The 14,428-nt window shown below is 32.5% G+C and overlaps 2 non-coding genes across 2 annotated transcripts; both read left to right on the forward strand.

Annotated features, from left to right (window-relative positions):
- The first annotated feature begins 10,613 nt into the window (after positions 1 to 10,613).
- TRNAK-UUU (transfer RNA lysine (anticodon UUU)) lies at positions 10,614 to 10,686 on the forward strand. Its single transcript has one exon. It is a non-coding gene; the product is annotated as a tRNA-Lys (tRNA).
- A 2,913-nt stretch (positions 10,687 to 13,599) lies between these two features.
- Positions 13,600 to 13,672, forward strand: TRNAK-UUU (transfer RNA lysine (anticodon UUU)). Its single transcript has one exon. It is a non-coding gene; the product is annotated as a tRNA-Lys (tRNA).
- The last annotated feature ends 756 nt before the right edge of the window (positions 13,673 to 14,428 follow it).

The raw sequence follows: 14,428 nt of genomic DNA on the forward strand, positions 1-14,428 counted from the left end.
TCAAAAAAATTCGGCCCATCTCTCGAGGGGGCATACCACCCATTAAATTTACATTTTATGGGGCATTTCTTCACACCTATTTTTCTTTCTTTGAAACGACACGATAAACCGCAACGTCTCAAAGAGGGGCAAATGTAGTCACATAAATCTGTCCACTTAATTAAATGAATACTTAGTATTTATTTGATTATTTAACCATCAATTAATAATTAATTAAATTAATATTTAATTAATTCATCTTAACCCTCTTCTCCTATTAATTAAATAAATTATTCAATTTATTTGATTTAATTCACTTAACCAAATTCAGACCATTAATTAAATAAATAAATCATATTTATTTAATTAAATCTTCTCTCACATTTAAATAAATTAATATTTATTTAAATCCCCCAAAATCCCACCTCTCACATTTAAATAAATTAACATTTATTTAAATCACCTTTATCCTCTACCCACTTGTATTTTCCTACAAAAGCAAGTTGCACAACTATTTTAAATAAATTATTTATTTAAAAACCTATTTATCCTCACCCACTTGAAACCTTTAATGGTTTCCCTTAAAGTATTCAAACTTGATGGCTTTAAAGTCTTCAAACTTGATGGCTTCCTTCTATAGTCTTCTTATGACTTTAATGGTTTTCCTTAAAGTCTTCAAGCCTTTAATGGTTCCCCTCAAAGTCTTCAAGCATTTTAATGCTTTATCTTCCTTTTTCTCATTTAAATAAATTAATATTTATTTGAATATTTATCCAAATACAACTTGCACACATTTATTGAAATAAATGAATTTTTATTTTAATAAAATCCTATTTTCCCTCACCCACCAAATCCACTTGCAAAATCTAATCCCCTTCTAGATTCTTCTAACCCCTGCCTAATTAACTTAATCCATCCCCTAATTATTGTCACATTCCTAAGCAAAATGGAGTCACTTCTCAAAGCCTAAAAGTCTTGGATAACCTTTGAAAGCTTCCAACCTTCAACCACTAAATGGCTCAAAGTCTTTGATAACCATTGAAGGCTTTCAACCTTCAACCACTTAATCCCCAAAGTCTCCAATAACCATTAATGGTTACCTCAAACCCTCCCACATGGTTAAAACATTTGTTTTGACTCAACCTCTACCCAACCCAAAGGTCTCATCAAGCCTTTAATGCTTTGACCATGATTATCTCTTAATCATTTGCACAAAGGTTTATCCTTGGATTAACTCTTAATCCAATGGGTAATCTTAATTTAGACTTGACCCTTACCTTCTAGATAACCATGAGGTCTTCTCAGGCCTTTAATGCCTCCAACCTCTTCTCTCAACCCAATCCTATGTTGACACTTGTCACCATTTTATTGGTGCCAATTGTGCACATGGATCCCCAACTTTCAAACTTGGCCCTTGATTAAACCATTCAATCTTAACCCTTCATTTCCCCATTTCTTCTATAAATAGAACCCTTCTCCTCAAGCAAAAGAAAGCATTAGAGTATTGTTGTTATACTGGCATTAGCATAGAGCTTTCTCATAGCATCACTATCTACTCTTGCATAGTATTTGCTTATCATATTCAACCATCTTGAATCTCCATATGGCATCCATGGCTAGTGCTAAAAGCTGAGAGCTACACTCATTTGGGACTTGAAGAGGAGAGAAACAAGGGAGAAGCATCAAAAGGCATCATGGAAGCATCTTAGGGAGGCTCTTCTCCTTTCTTTTATTTTGTTAAACTTCTTTCATGCTTTTTGAAATCTCTCTTGATATGTTTGGAATGGTTTTTAGTTCTTTGTTTTGTTTTTATGGTTGAAACTAACTTATTAACATTGAACTTTGTTGTTGCCTTGTCCCCATTTCCATGACATCATAAATGTTATACATTTGACCTAAGATATTATTTGCATTATAAATTTGACCTAAGTAAAAGAACATATGTACACACACACACGTGTATGTATGTATGTATGTATATATAATGCAAATTTATACATATACATATACATATCTCTATACATATCTATATTTTTGTCTCTTCCTCTCTCATTCTTTCCCTCTCTCTTCCATCTCTATATATCCTTCTCTCCTCTTGCTTTGTTGATAATAGAGAACTTGATTATCTTCCTAATTTAAAGGTTTTTTTTTAGTTTTGTTTAGTTCCTATAAGTAGATGAATAGCTAATTTGAAGCTATCATTTCTCCATTGAGACCTTTGTTGCATAAACAACATCATTTCCTATGTGACCTACCAGTTAATCTCATGTACTACACAATTTAATTGCTAGTTTATAAACCTTTAAATATAAACATATGTCGAAGGCATTTCATTATCTGAAATGGATGACCTATCAAAATAAATCTACGACTAACACAACACCTATAACGATCAAAGACGATTGAAGAAATATGGTTGACTCATCTGCTTACTATATTTTTCTTTTTGGATTTTCGCTTTTCTTGCAAAAGAAAATAAACAGGAAAAAATATTTTGCGTCCATATAGTACTCCCTTTGCAATCTATGATTACACTGGAATGGATTTGGACGCTATATTTAATAGCTTTATCAACGGTCATGTGCATCATGTACATTGGAATGAAACTGTATAATTTGTCAATAGGCAATCCCCTGTGAGGATACACCGCCATCAGAATTGTCTCACGTCAGGAACTGCCTGCCTGAAAACACTTTGTCGAGCATGGTTTGTTTTTTCATGGTGGTTGTTTCTGATAGGTTGACGACAAAGTTGTTGGCATTATGTGAACTGGTATGAGGACATGATGACATTGTATGTTGTCATTGATGTCAATATGCTGAAGAGGAGAGAACCGGTATATGTGAGAACCAGTATGTTACCAAGAACCGGTATATGTGAGAACTGGTATAACACTGTGAACCGACATTTGTGCCAAAGTGAAGCGATGTGTTTGTTCAAGGTGAACCGGCATGTGGTTATGGGAACCGGTACATAGAAGCTTTGTATGACTACCGGTTGGTAGTCTCAACTTCAGGGTTTCTGGTTGAAGTGCCTCAAGCCTATGTGACTCAATCGGTGACTTTGTGTGATGAGTTAGCATTGTAACGAAGAATAGATCGTGTTGCCACAACAACCTTGTGCGCGTGAAGGATCTTGCATGAGGGAGATTGTCCCTATCTACCTCAGGAATGTGTGAAGTCTGTAAACGGTGATAACGCGTGATGGGTTATCAGCCGCCATGAAATCGATGGAAAATTAATGATGGAAAATGTCTTGAGATTGGTTCAAGAGTGTTGCATTTAATGCAATGTGCTCAATGGTCAGGATTGAACCGTTTGAATTGCTTAACCTAACAGGTTTAGGGTTTAGGGTTTATGCTACCGACCTATCTGTTTCCTATAAAGTCGATGTTGTGTTTCTTTCCGAGGTTGTTGGCAAAAGTTGTGTGTGAGTATCCAAGTGAAGAGATACGTGATTCTTGCCAGACCAAAAGAGAGAAGTGATACCTGCAGAGTGTAAGTGCAGAAGGTGAAGAGGAGCTAAAGCGGATCTGCATTAGCATTGAGTGCTGTTACCAGATCATTGTAATACCTGTTGATCTCTAACCACTTCAATAGTTGGGAAATCCCTTAACAGGGTAGCTTTAACCGGCTTACTGTAAATCTTTTATCAGGGTGACTCAAAACCATTGAGTTCTTGAAATCCTCTAACAAGGTAACCTTTAACAGGGTTTAACCCTTAACCGAGTATTCTAGCCATCCCTTAACCGGGTGATCCCTAACAGGATCAGTTCCTAACAGAACCTATTGTATCAGTCTTTAACCGGACAAGGCTCCTAACAGAGTGGACTTCTAAAGAGTTCAAAAACAGCTTGTGGGTATTCATCCCCATCATGGTTTTTCCCAGTTGGGTTTCCACGTGAAAAATCTATGTGTCATGTGTGGTGTTATTCATGTGATGGTTTGAGTGATTTGTGTCTAAAGGTAAATCATGTTAATCTAGCTGTTTATATATCTTTGATGATAGATTACATGTTCATGCACTAAGGTGAAATGGAAATGAAGTATTAGATTGTATGAAAAGATAAGTGTCAACCGGTTTATGCTTGTCTCAGTTATTCTGGGTTTTGCTGGTTGTACTCTGTTTAAGACCGGTGTTACTGTTTGTCTGTCAAAGCACAGTGTCTGCTGACAAACCGGTTTAGGATTGTGTTTTTCCCTGTACTGATTCACCCCCCCCCTCTCAGTATCGGTTTGGTACTATCCGTTCATCATTGATTTATCAAAAGTTGAAAGAGTAACACATGGCAAAGGTTTCTCCTCTAACTAGGCTATTCCCTGTGGGGGTACCCCACCACTGGGAAGTTGTCTGACGTCGAGATTTTTTTGTGTTTTTCATTATTTTAATTTTAACGATATACAAAAGCATTTACCCATTTAACGCTCACGTCCACCAGACTTTTTCCGTTTCCGTTTTTAGTCGATAAGGTTGGCACAGTGGTGTTTTGACACTGAATTGGTTTTAGACAATTGATGGAGTTTGAAATTGCCACGCACATATCTATGTGCTGAAATAAAATTATTCTAGCTTGGTCTTAGCATTAACGTGGCATTTAAACTAGAGTATACATGGCAAAACAAATCCTTGTGTTGTTTCTACGACCATGCTCGGTGAGCCGCCATTAGCTTAGCTTCAAAGGTGGATTATATACATCGACAGGAAACGATCGCAATGATGAACAATTTGTGGTAACCTATCTCTGAAGGCGAGTTAAAATTCATTGTAATTTTTCAATTTTTTCTCCAGGATGAATTTGCGTTTGAAGTGAAATTGGGTCTGACTTGCTTACAGATTTTGGAGGCACACCAAACGGTAGAGAGAACACCGAAGTCCAGGTATTTATCATTGCACCTTGTATGAGTATAAGCGACCTAATTATAATTCATTTTCCTGGTTTGCAATATTTTGCTTTAGAAGATATATTTTAGTCGCTCATTAGCCAATAGGCTTGTGTTGTATTCTTAGTTTTTTAACCGATGTTGTTAATGAAAAAATTGTATGCTATTGGCTTCAATTTACTATTTTTTTTGGCAATTTAAATATGTATCATTATTCCAGTTAACGTATTTGTCAAGGCCAACCTTCTTATTTGTTGGTAAAATATCTTAAATAGATGATTGTACTCTCTTTCCTCAATATGAAATGTTTTAATACAACATACAATTGACGATCATTGGATTTAAAAGAGACAAAGAATAATTCTTTAAAACACAAACCTAAACTGCAAGTCACACAATTTAGTTCTTTATTTCCAACTGTGTCTTGAAACCGTGTCTCACGAGGATTTTTATGAGAGAAGACGAACGAAAACTAATATCCTATAGTTGACAAGTAAATGAGATTTTAGGGTTTCATTTTTGTATGCCATGTCCATTTGGTGGTGCCACTGATATAGCTTGCAGCTTCCTGAAGTTGTGAATTCAAAATTCAATTATGGGCATTATTAAGTGTTTATTTGATAAAAAAAATTATTTGAATTTTCAACAGTTTCTTTGTACGGACTTCTACAAATCCTTTGATGTTTAAGTAGCATTAGTCATACCGTAATATGGACATATTGGATAAGTAATTTGTAAAATTGTTAATTTAGGGTTTTATATTGTAAAAATATAGGAATATATTTTGTGTATTCTGTATATTACTCTTGTGTAAAAGTTTCCTTAGAGAACCAATTTTAGGTATCCAGGCAAGTTTAAGTAAACCAATAAACCAACCAGCATTAGTCAGTCATAGCGTCATATGGACATGGATAAGTAATTTGTAAAAAGATGTGCCTTCATTACATAGGCTTTATTTTTAGGATTCCAGAAGAGTAATAGCAGAAAACTTAATGAAATAAGTGTTCCTGAATAAGATGACTACCTTGTAGAATCAGTATTCTAATAGGGATTATAACACGTACATTGAATCCCTCACAAACTCCAAAATGATCATGATCATCAAGTTTTGGAGCATTCAAATTAGGGTAAGAGAATTAGTAGCTATGCAATGCAATTAGGTTAGAAGACTTACTAGCTATGCCTAAATTTAATTGGAATTTGATTAAATAAATGCGAATTTAGAATTTTATGTCTTGAAACTCTCAAGTGGCTTGTTGAATAACATATAGTAAGAATAAAATTCGGTAAATAAAATACAGAGATCATTAACTTGCTAATAAAACTCAAAGATTATGATGCTTGCAATAGCTCACCTTGCATAGTATTGCGATTTGAGTTTGTCTAATGTTGCTAATGTATTTCTTAAGTCATTATGATATTTAATTCTTGCCAAGTTCTCCTCATTTGTCTATAAATTGTTTTAGCAGTAACCCAAATTTTGGGTTAATCTTCCCTCTCATTCCAAAGTAGGCGTATCCACGACCAAATGAGCCTCTGTAAAATGAACGTGCACGAATGCCTCATTGAGTTTGCCTTGATTTTGAGTGTTTGAAGCAAAGTCTTGTTTGCCATACTTGCTGGGAACTCACCTTCCAAACAATTGTTCCCCAAATTCAATATGTCAAAATAAGTGCAGTCTATAAACCCAAAAGGAATCTTACCTGTGAGTCCATTATTTCACAAATCGAGAATCTGCATAGTCCATGGTTTACGTATAGCAAAAAAATAATTTTTGGATAGATCTAACACAACCATTGAAGAAAGCTAAAGTGGACCTTGAGAGATTGCGGAAAAATCCATGAATATTGCTAATGCATTCAGAAACACCTACAAATTGTTCATTCTGCAACATCTAGGGCGTCAATTTGCTAATATCTATTTTATGTGTTTATAGCAGTTCATTTAGAGTGGTTATCAGGTATTCCTTCCATTTGGAGAGCCTAGCTATGCCCATGTGCCCAAACGAATTGTGTTTCGTAAAGGTCGTTATTGCCTCTTTCCTGCTGCTACTTGTGTCTTTGCAAAAAATAATAATTAATTTCTATATTAAATGAATAATATTAATATCTTATTTGCAGAATTGACTAATGTAATCAATTGGGATGATTTCTAAACAGTAAGTATTGTGTTGATTATTTGTAATTCAATTTTTTATTTATAATAAATGTTCACTGTTTAAAAATCTTTTTAAAAAATTAACATTAAATCTATGTTAAAAAATTATTTGTTCTATAAATCATTTTAGAAAAATTATAACTGATAAAATAATAATTATTTTGTATACTAAATGAAAAAATTTATTTATAAAATTAAAATTGAAGATAACTAATTTCAAGAATATCATTAATAAATTTCTTTTTGAAAAAATAAAATTGGAAAACAATAATTGTTTTTAATAGTAACATTAAGTGTTAATACTTTATAGTTAATAATAATCAAAATCTTCAAAATTAAAAATAATATTTAAATCTTTAAAAAGTAAAAATCATTAGTATAGCTTTTTGATTAAATTAATTGTAACTGAAGTAATGACAAGGCAAGGGAACTATTTTAAAGAATGCTTCGAAGAAATGTGGTCACATGGAATACCATGATTGTAGGATACATAATGAATGGACATGCTAAAGAGGCTTTAGGAACTTTCAAGCAAATGCAATTGACAGATATGAATTCATACATGAAATCCTTCCAACATCCTTCCTCCTTGTGCCATTTTCTTTGTTCAATCAACTTCAAATATTTGTTAACTTAGGTAGTTAAATAATCAAATTAAGATTTATTACATTTAAAAATAAAGTAGCGAGCAAAAGATTTCCCAAGCATAACAAATCATACTTTACCATCCACTTCGTTTTGCTTTGATTTGATCTTGCAAATTTTGTTGAAATAAATTAATTTCCTAATACCCATTATTATATTAAATGTGATGAAATGTATCACTATATGGGTGTGATTATTACCTTGGCCTCCTATGTTAAAACCAACTTCAACTTGTTGATCTTTAGCTCCTTTGTTAGAGCTTCTTCGGGACCTATAAACAAAACATGAAAAGAAAATAATTACACATACAAAAACAAAAAATTGTTTTCATATGGAAAAATTCTTTTTCGGGATCAAAAATTATACATACGCAATTCAATTTAAATAAGCATATTGTTGTGATGACAATTTGAGCCTCCTTGTTTGAAGGAGGTGGCTCATTGAGGTCTAGGCTTTGCAATTATGTTATTCTACAATCATAGTATGAGTGATTCAGTGCTATTTTTTAATATTTTTTTTATCATAATAAGTAATATTTAGAATACACAAAATTGACTATTAAAAAAAAGTTTAAAATTTAAAAAAATTAGATCTAAATGTAACTGGTTTTTCAATATATTTCTTAAATTTTATTCAATTGATATTATAAATTGAATAAATTTACAAGTGCGATTTAAAAAAAAAAAATTATCATAACAAGTAATATTTAGAATACACAAAATCTCTTCTTACATGTGGTATAAATTTAACCCTACCTCCTTATTTTCCTCATTGCCTTGATACCTAAAATTGACTATAAAAAAAAAAATTTAATTAAAAAAATTTAAATCTAAATGTAACTGGTTTTTCAATATATTTCTTAAATTACAAAAGAAAACACAATTAGAGAACATTTATAACATTTTGATTTGACAATATGTTCCTTTGGCCTTAAAGAAATTTCATAAAATACACCTTCCTTTCATTCAAAAACCAAAATCTATAGCCTTATTTCCAGATATACAACACTATCCTTTTCCTAAAAATGTCCATCTTTCAATGATGCTTGCTACCATGTGCTCTTTGTTTCCTGTCTGCTCAAAACTGTGGCTTTCATCTTTATAAGAATAGATCCACCATTTATTTCAAGCCATCGCCTTAACATCCTATCACATATCCTTTAAATGTTCTTGAACTCACATTCTGCAAAAAAACTCAATTTCTCTAATAGATTGCAATTAATGGACATAAATTGTTTGTTGAATACATTTTCTTTTGTGTATCGAATGTCATCTTCATCTGATAAATTGCTATCAACAATACAAATTGGACCTTTGTCAGGTCCAACCACTAGTCTATTTAATAGCTTTAAAGGCAGTATTAAAAACTTGTGACTACATTTAAATTGCTAGTGGACTTCAAGTTTTCAATATGAATTTAATTTAAATGCTAATAAACTTGTTAAATTTCTCTAAATTTCCAAAATGTTTGCACAACTAGTGCATTGATGACACTACACAATAAGCTTCCAAAGTAAATTCCAATCATAAAGATAGCCCGTCATAACGTTTAATAGGAATAATTAAAAGTTTAAGCTTCCATGCCAAAGAATTCTATTAATTTTGTTTATTTTAAATTATTAATTTTACTAACATTTAGATGTTATATATTTTAATTTGTATTTGTCATTCTAATTTAATTTTAAATAAATATTTTAATTTGATATTATATTGATTATTAATGTCTATTTTGTGAAATTAAAATAAAAAATAAAAGTTATTACAAATGATTATATATATATATATATATATATATATATATATATATATATATATATATATATATATATATATATATATATATATATATATATATATATATATATATATATATATATATATATATATATATATTTGTCTTATTAAAATTTGAATTATTGTACATAATCATTTTTTGAATTTTTATCTTAATTTGTATAAGATTTATTGTTTATATTTTATCATTTTTTATTATAATAAATATTTATGTCCTTAATTTTTTACAAGATTTTTATACTCTTTTTATTTAATATTTTATAATTATCAAAATAATGTTTCTTTTAGTTAGTAATTAAATTTGTAAATATTGCAGAGATAGATAATCAAATCTATCCATCTTCATATCTCTCTCTCCCCCCCAAGTTCTCTCCCTTTCCCTCTTTATATAGAGTTATATCTCTCTCTCTATATACTGAGCTCTCTCTCTCTACATATCTCTCTTCCCCCCCTCTCTTCCCCCATCTGTCTGCCTCACTCCCTCTCTTTTCCTACATCTCATTATATTAATTTATTCAACTTTATCTATCCTTCTTCTCTCTCTCTCTCTATTTATCTCCTCCTCCGACTCCATCTCTATTTTCCTCTCTATCTCTTTTCCCTTCCATCTCACTCTTCCTCTTTCTATTTATCCTTCTTTCAATCAATTTCTCTCTGCTCTCTCTATTCCAAAAATGACACGACCATATTTGTAATGGACCACGAGTCGACTTGATTCAAAGGTTTTGCTTCAATCACATTTGGATCCAGATAAGTGGATGCACAGTTGATTTGAAGCTACGACATCTCCACTGATACCTTTGTTGCACAAACATCATCATTTGCTAAATGACCTACCTATTAACCTCATTTACTTATAGACCATTTTTTTATATTTAACTTTCCATACATCTTTGACGTATCCATTGTACACCAAAATACAATTGCTAGTTATATTTTTAAGTTATATTCACAAATTTTAACTGATTTCAAGCTAGCCCAACCATTAACCGGGGTATGGTTAAAGAAATTGGAAAATAAGTGAGTCTACTTACCCGCAAGTTGTAACCTTTGACTGTATATTTTACAGAAGGCCGAGCTTTGACACGTGGCATACATACACGGAATCTAGTTTAAAGTCAACACAATAAAATGCCTCTATTTTGGGAAGAACTTCTAAGCCGTCTTAGCTCAGCCGGTAGAGCGCGTGGCTTTTAACCACGTGGTCGTGGGTTCGATTCCCACAGACGGCATCAGTAGAACTGGATATGTACCGCCATACTTAAAGTTTAAAAGGTTCATTTTCGACTCCAAAAATTCAAAATTATTTTAATGTTTACGTGAGCATTTTTTGACGGTGGCCTTATACATGTGTAACCTACTTTCACGCTTCAGCAGCTTTTTGTCAAGTTGTCTACATAAAAACAAAATTTCAAGTCCATATAGTCAAATATGATGCTACATCAGCATGCATTTTTGTGAAGATGTCCAAAAAGGTTCCAAATTGCCATAAGACCTATAGGTGTGCACAAAGTCATGTTTACTTGTGCGCTGATGTGGCATCACATCATTGGTTATTTTTTTAATTTTAGAGGTACTTTTTTGGCCGGGATAAGCATTGACATGACATTTAGTTGTAAACTGATATCTATTACCTTGCCCACATTATCGTAAACTATGTGGATACATTGTTCTATATAAGCGATATTGTGGATCAAGATAATCTCCATCATATAGCAAGTATGCTATGAGTGACTTAAAGAATCATTTCATAAATGTTGTTTGGCAACATAATTTGTGTAGATTTGTATTCATTAACATAAAATAGAAAGAAGTCTCTTGCAATTGATCTTTGTAAGATAAATGTTCCTATTTTCTAAAGCATAAAATAAGGGGCATTACATTTGTTCTATAAAATTGGTGACATAATGGTAGCTTTCTTAATAGAATTATGCCTTTTTAATTTATTTTTCGATTTTTTTTCATTTGAAGGCTATTGATCGTTATAGACCTACTATCCAAGTTACAAAAACTAATTTAGAATAACAGATGAATAAAATGCATCAAGACCAAACACAATGAGCCCCTTAGATCAAATTCTTCTCTTAAATCAAGTCAATCACAATAATGATTATGATGGTAGTTTTGTTGAAACTCAAATAAACAACTACACTCAAATATAGCAACATCAAAAGCAATCAACAAATAAAGTTGTAATCAAGGATCAACTTACCACCATGAGCCCATGAGAATGAAGGATGAAAGGGCTGGTGTATATAGAGCTATGCAGAGGAATATGAATGGTGAGATTCAATATCCTACCTTAATAAAGCCAAAAATTGTAATCAAGGGTAAACCAAGCACCATAAGCCCCTTAGATTAAATTATTTTCCGAGATCAAGCCAATCACAATAATGATGATGATTGTAATTTTGTTCAAACTTGAATACACAACTACACTGATATAGAGAAACAACAAAAGCAAAACATACATAAAATCATAACTGCGGATCCATAACCAACATTAACACAAAGTCAAAAATCATAATCATGGGTAACTAAGCACCATGAGTCCCTTAGATCAAATTGTTTTCTTAAATCAAGTCAATCACAATGATGATGATGGTAGTTTATTTAAACTTGAATAAATGACAACACTTAAATAGAGAAATGACAAAAGAAAAACACAAATAAAATGCAAACAAAAAAAATGTTTGAACATCCATTATGATACTATAGATGTGCTCTTGGATGGAATGTGGGTGTTCAAATCAATAAAACATACTTGCAAATGATCATTCAAGCATACGAGAATGAAGGATGAAGGGGTTGATTTCTAGAGCTACAAAGAGGAATGTAAATGATGGAGATTGAATCTCAATGGATGGTTGAGATCAAATGGAACAAAGTGGGGAGTCCTCATTAACTATGAATAGTTAGGGGAGTTACAAAAGGGTGATGGTAGTTATCTTCTATAATATAGTAAAAAAATATTATACATTATATAACATTATAATAATTTTAATATTATAAAATCTCTCTCTCTCTCTCTCTCTCTCTCTCTCTCTCTCTCTATATATATATATATATATATATATATCCCTCTTTCCCTATCACTCCCTCTATCTATATCTCTCTACTTCTCCTCTATCCTCTCTATTTCTCCCCCCCCCTTCTCTCTCTCTCACTCTCACACACTCACACACACTCCTCTCTCTCTCTCTCTCTCTCTCTCTCTCTCTCTCTCTCTCTCTCTGTATCTTTAACTCCCCCTATTTCTCTCTATCTTCCCCTATTTCTTTCTCCATCTCTTTTTGTCTATCGCTACTCTGTTTTCCTACCGCTCTATCTATCTCTTCCCCCCTCTCTCTCTATTTGTCCCCCTCTTCCTCTTTCTCACTTTATCTTTATCTCTACCTCTATCTTCCTCTCCCTCACTCTATCTCTAAACATATCTCCTCTCTATCCGTCCATCTCTCTCCCTCTTCCTAGACCTTTATATCTACATCTCTTTGTCTCTCTATCTCTATCTTTCTCTACCCTTACATCTCTCCCTTCCCCCCCTCTATATATATCACTTTGTATCTTTATTTTTATATTTCTATCTCTTCTTCTCTCATTCCCCCCCTCTCTCTTCCTCTCTATACATTAATCTCTTCCATCTATATCTATCTGTCTCTCCTCTTGCTTTGTTGATAATGAAACCCGATTATCTTCCTAACTCGGAGGTTTTGTTTTAGTTCTATTTGAATCCTACAAGTGGGTGAATAGTTGATTTGAAGCTATCATTTTTCCATTGAGATCTTTCTTGCACAAACATCATTTCTTATATGACCTACTAGTTAATCTCATGTACCATGTAAAAAATTATACCAAAATTTTCCCTAATTGACCTTCCACACTACTTCGACATACCTAATACACACCAAGATGCAATTGCTAATTTATAAACCTTTAAATATATTTATATTTTTCACTTATAAATATGACTCATCTCACAATTATTACCGATTTCAAACTAACCCAACCATTAACCGGGGTATGGAAACTTTGACTGTGTATTTTCCAGAAGGCCGAGCTTTGACGCGTGGCATACATTCACGGAATCTAATTTACAGTCAGTACAGTAGAGACGCAAAATTTTAGGGTTAAAATGCAACATGTAAGCCGTCTTAGCTCAGCTGGTAGAGCGCGTGGCTTTTAACCACGTGGTCGTGGGTTCGATTCCCACAGACGGCGTTAACAGAGTCGAATACGTGTACTGTCATGCTCAAAGATGGGAAGGTATTTGTTATTACGAATAATGCAGATTAGGGTTTAAGGTATGTTCTTTATTTTTTTAATCCTCATTAAAGTGAGTTGTGGTATGTTTAAGGTACGTTCTTTTTCTTTTTAATCCTCATTAAAGTGTTTATATTCATGATATAATAAGTTTTTCATTGAATTCCGTTTCTTAATTAATTTAAACATGAATTCTTTCTTAATTAATTCAACTATGAATTCTGTTTTTTAATTAATTTAATCAAACATGACTAAGAATTAAATTTTCTGAATCAAAAAATTATAGTTCATATTTATTTCATATTTTACATTATTATTAAAGTATCATTTTTCTCTATTTTCATTGGCTCAAACAAATGTAAAATTCAATTTTCTCAAAACAAAAAAAGCAAATATTTATATATTTAATTCATATGTCAGAAAACATTTAATGTGTTACAGAGCCGTCAACACCAATCCAACCACAAATTTGAGCTGTAGCTAATCTGGCTCCAAAACGGTATGTCGTGCCATGATGCGGCTCCAAAATCACATGCCCTCCATGATGCCATGAGACACGTTATGGGAGCTCAGCTAGTAGAGCACGTGGCTTTTAACCACGTGGTTGTGGGTTCCATTCCCACAGACGGCGTTAACAGAGTCGAATACGTGTAGTGTCATTGATGCAGAGAGCACTGCAGGAAGTATCACAATGGGCTCACAGTCTACCAGACT

This window comes from Cryptomeria japonica, chromosome 4 (assembly GCF_030272615.1).
Source record: "Cryptomeria japonica chromosome 4, Sugi_1.0, whole genome shotgun sequence".
Taxonomy (NCBI): Eukaryota; Viridiplantae; Streptophyta; class Pinopsida; order Cupressales; family Cupressaceae; genus Cryptomeria; species Cryptomeria japonica.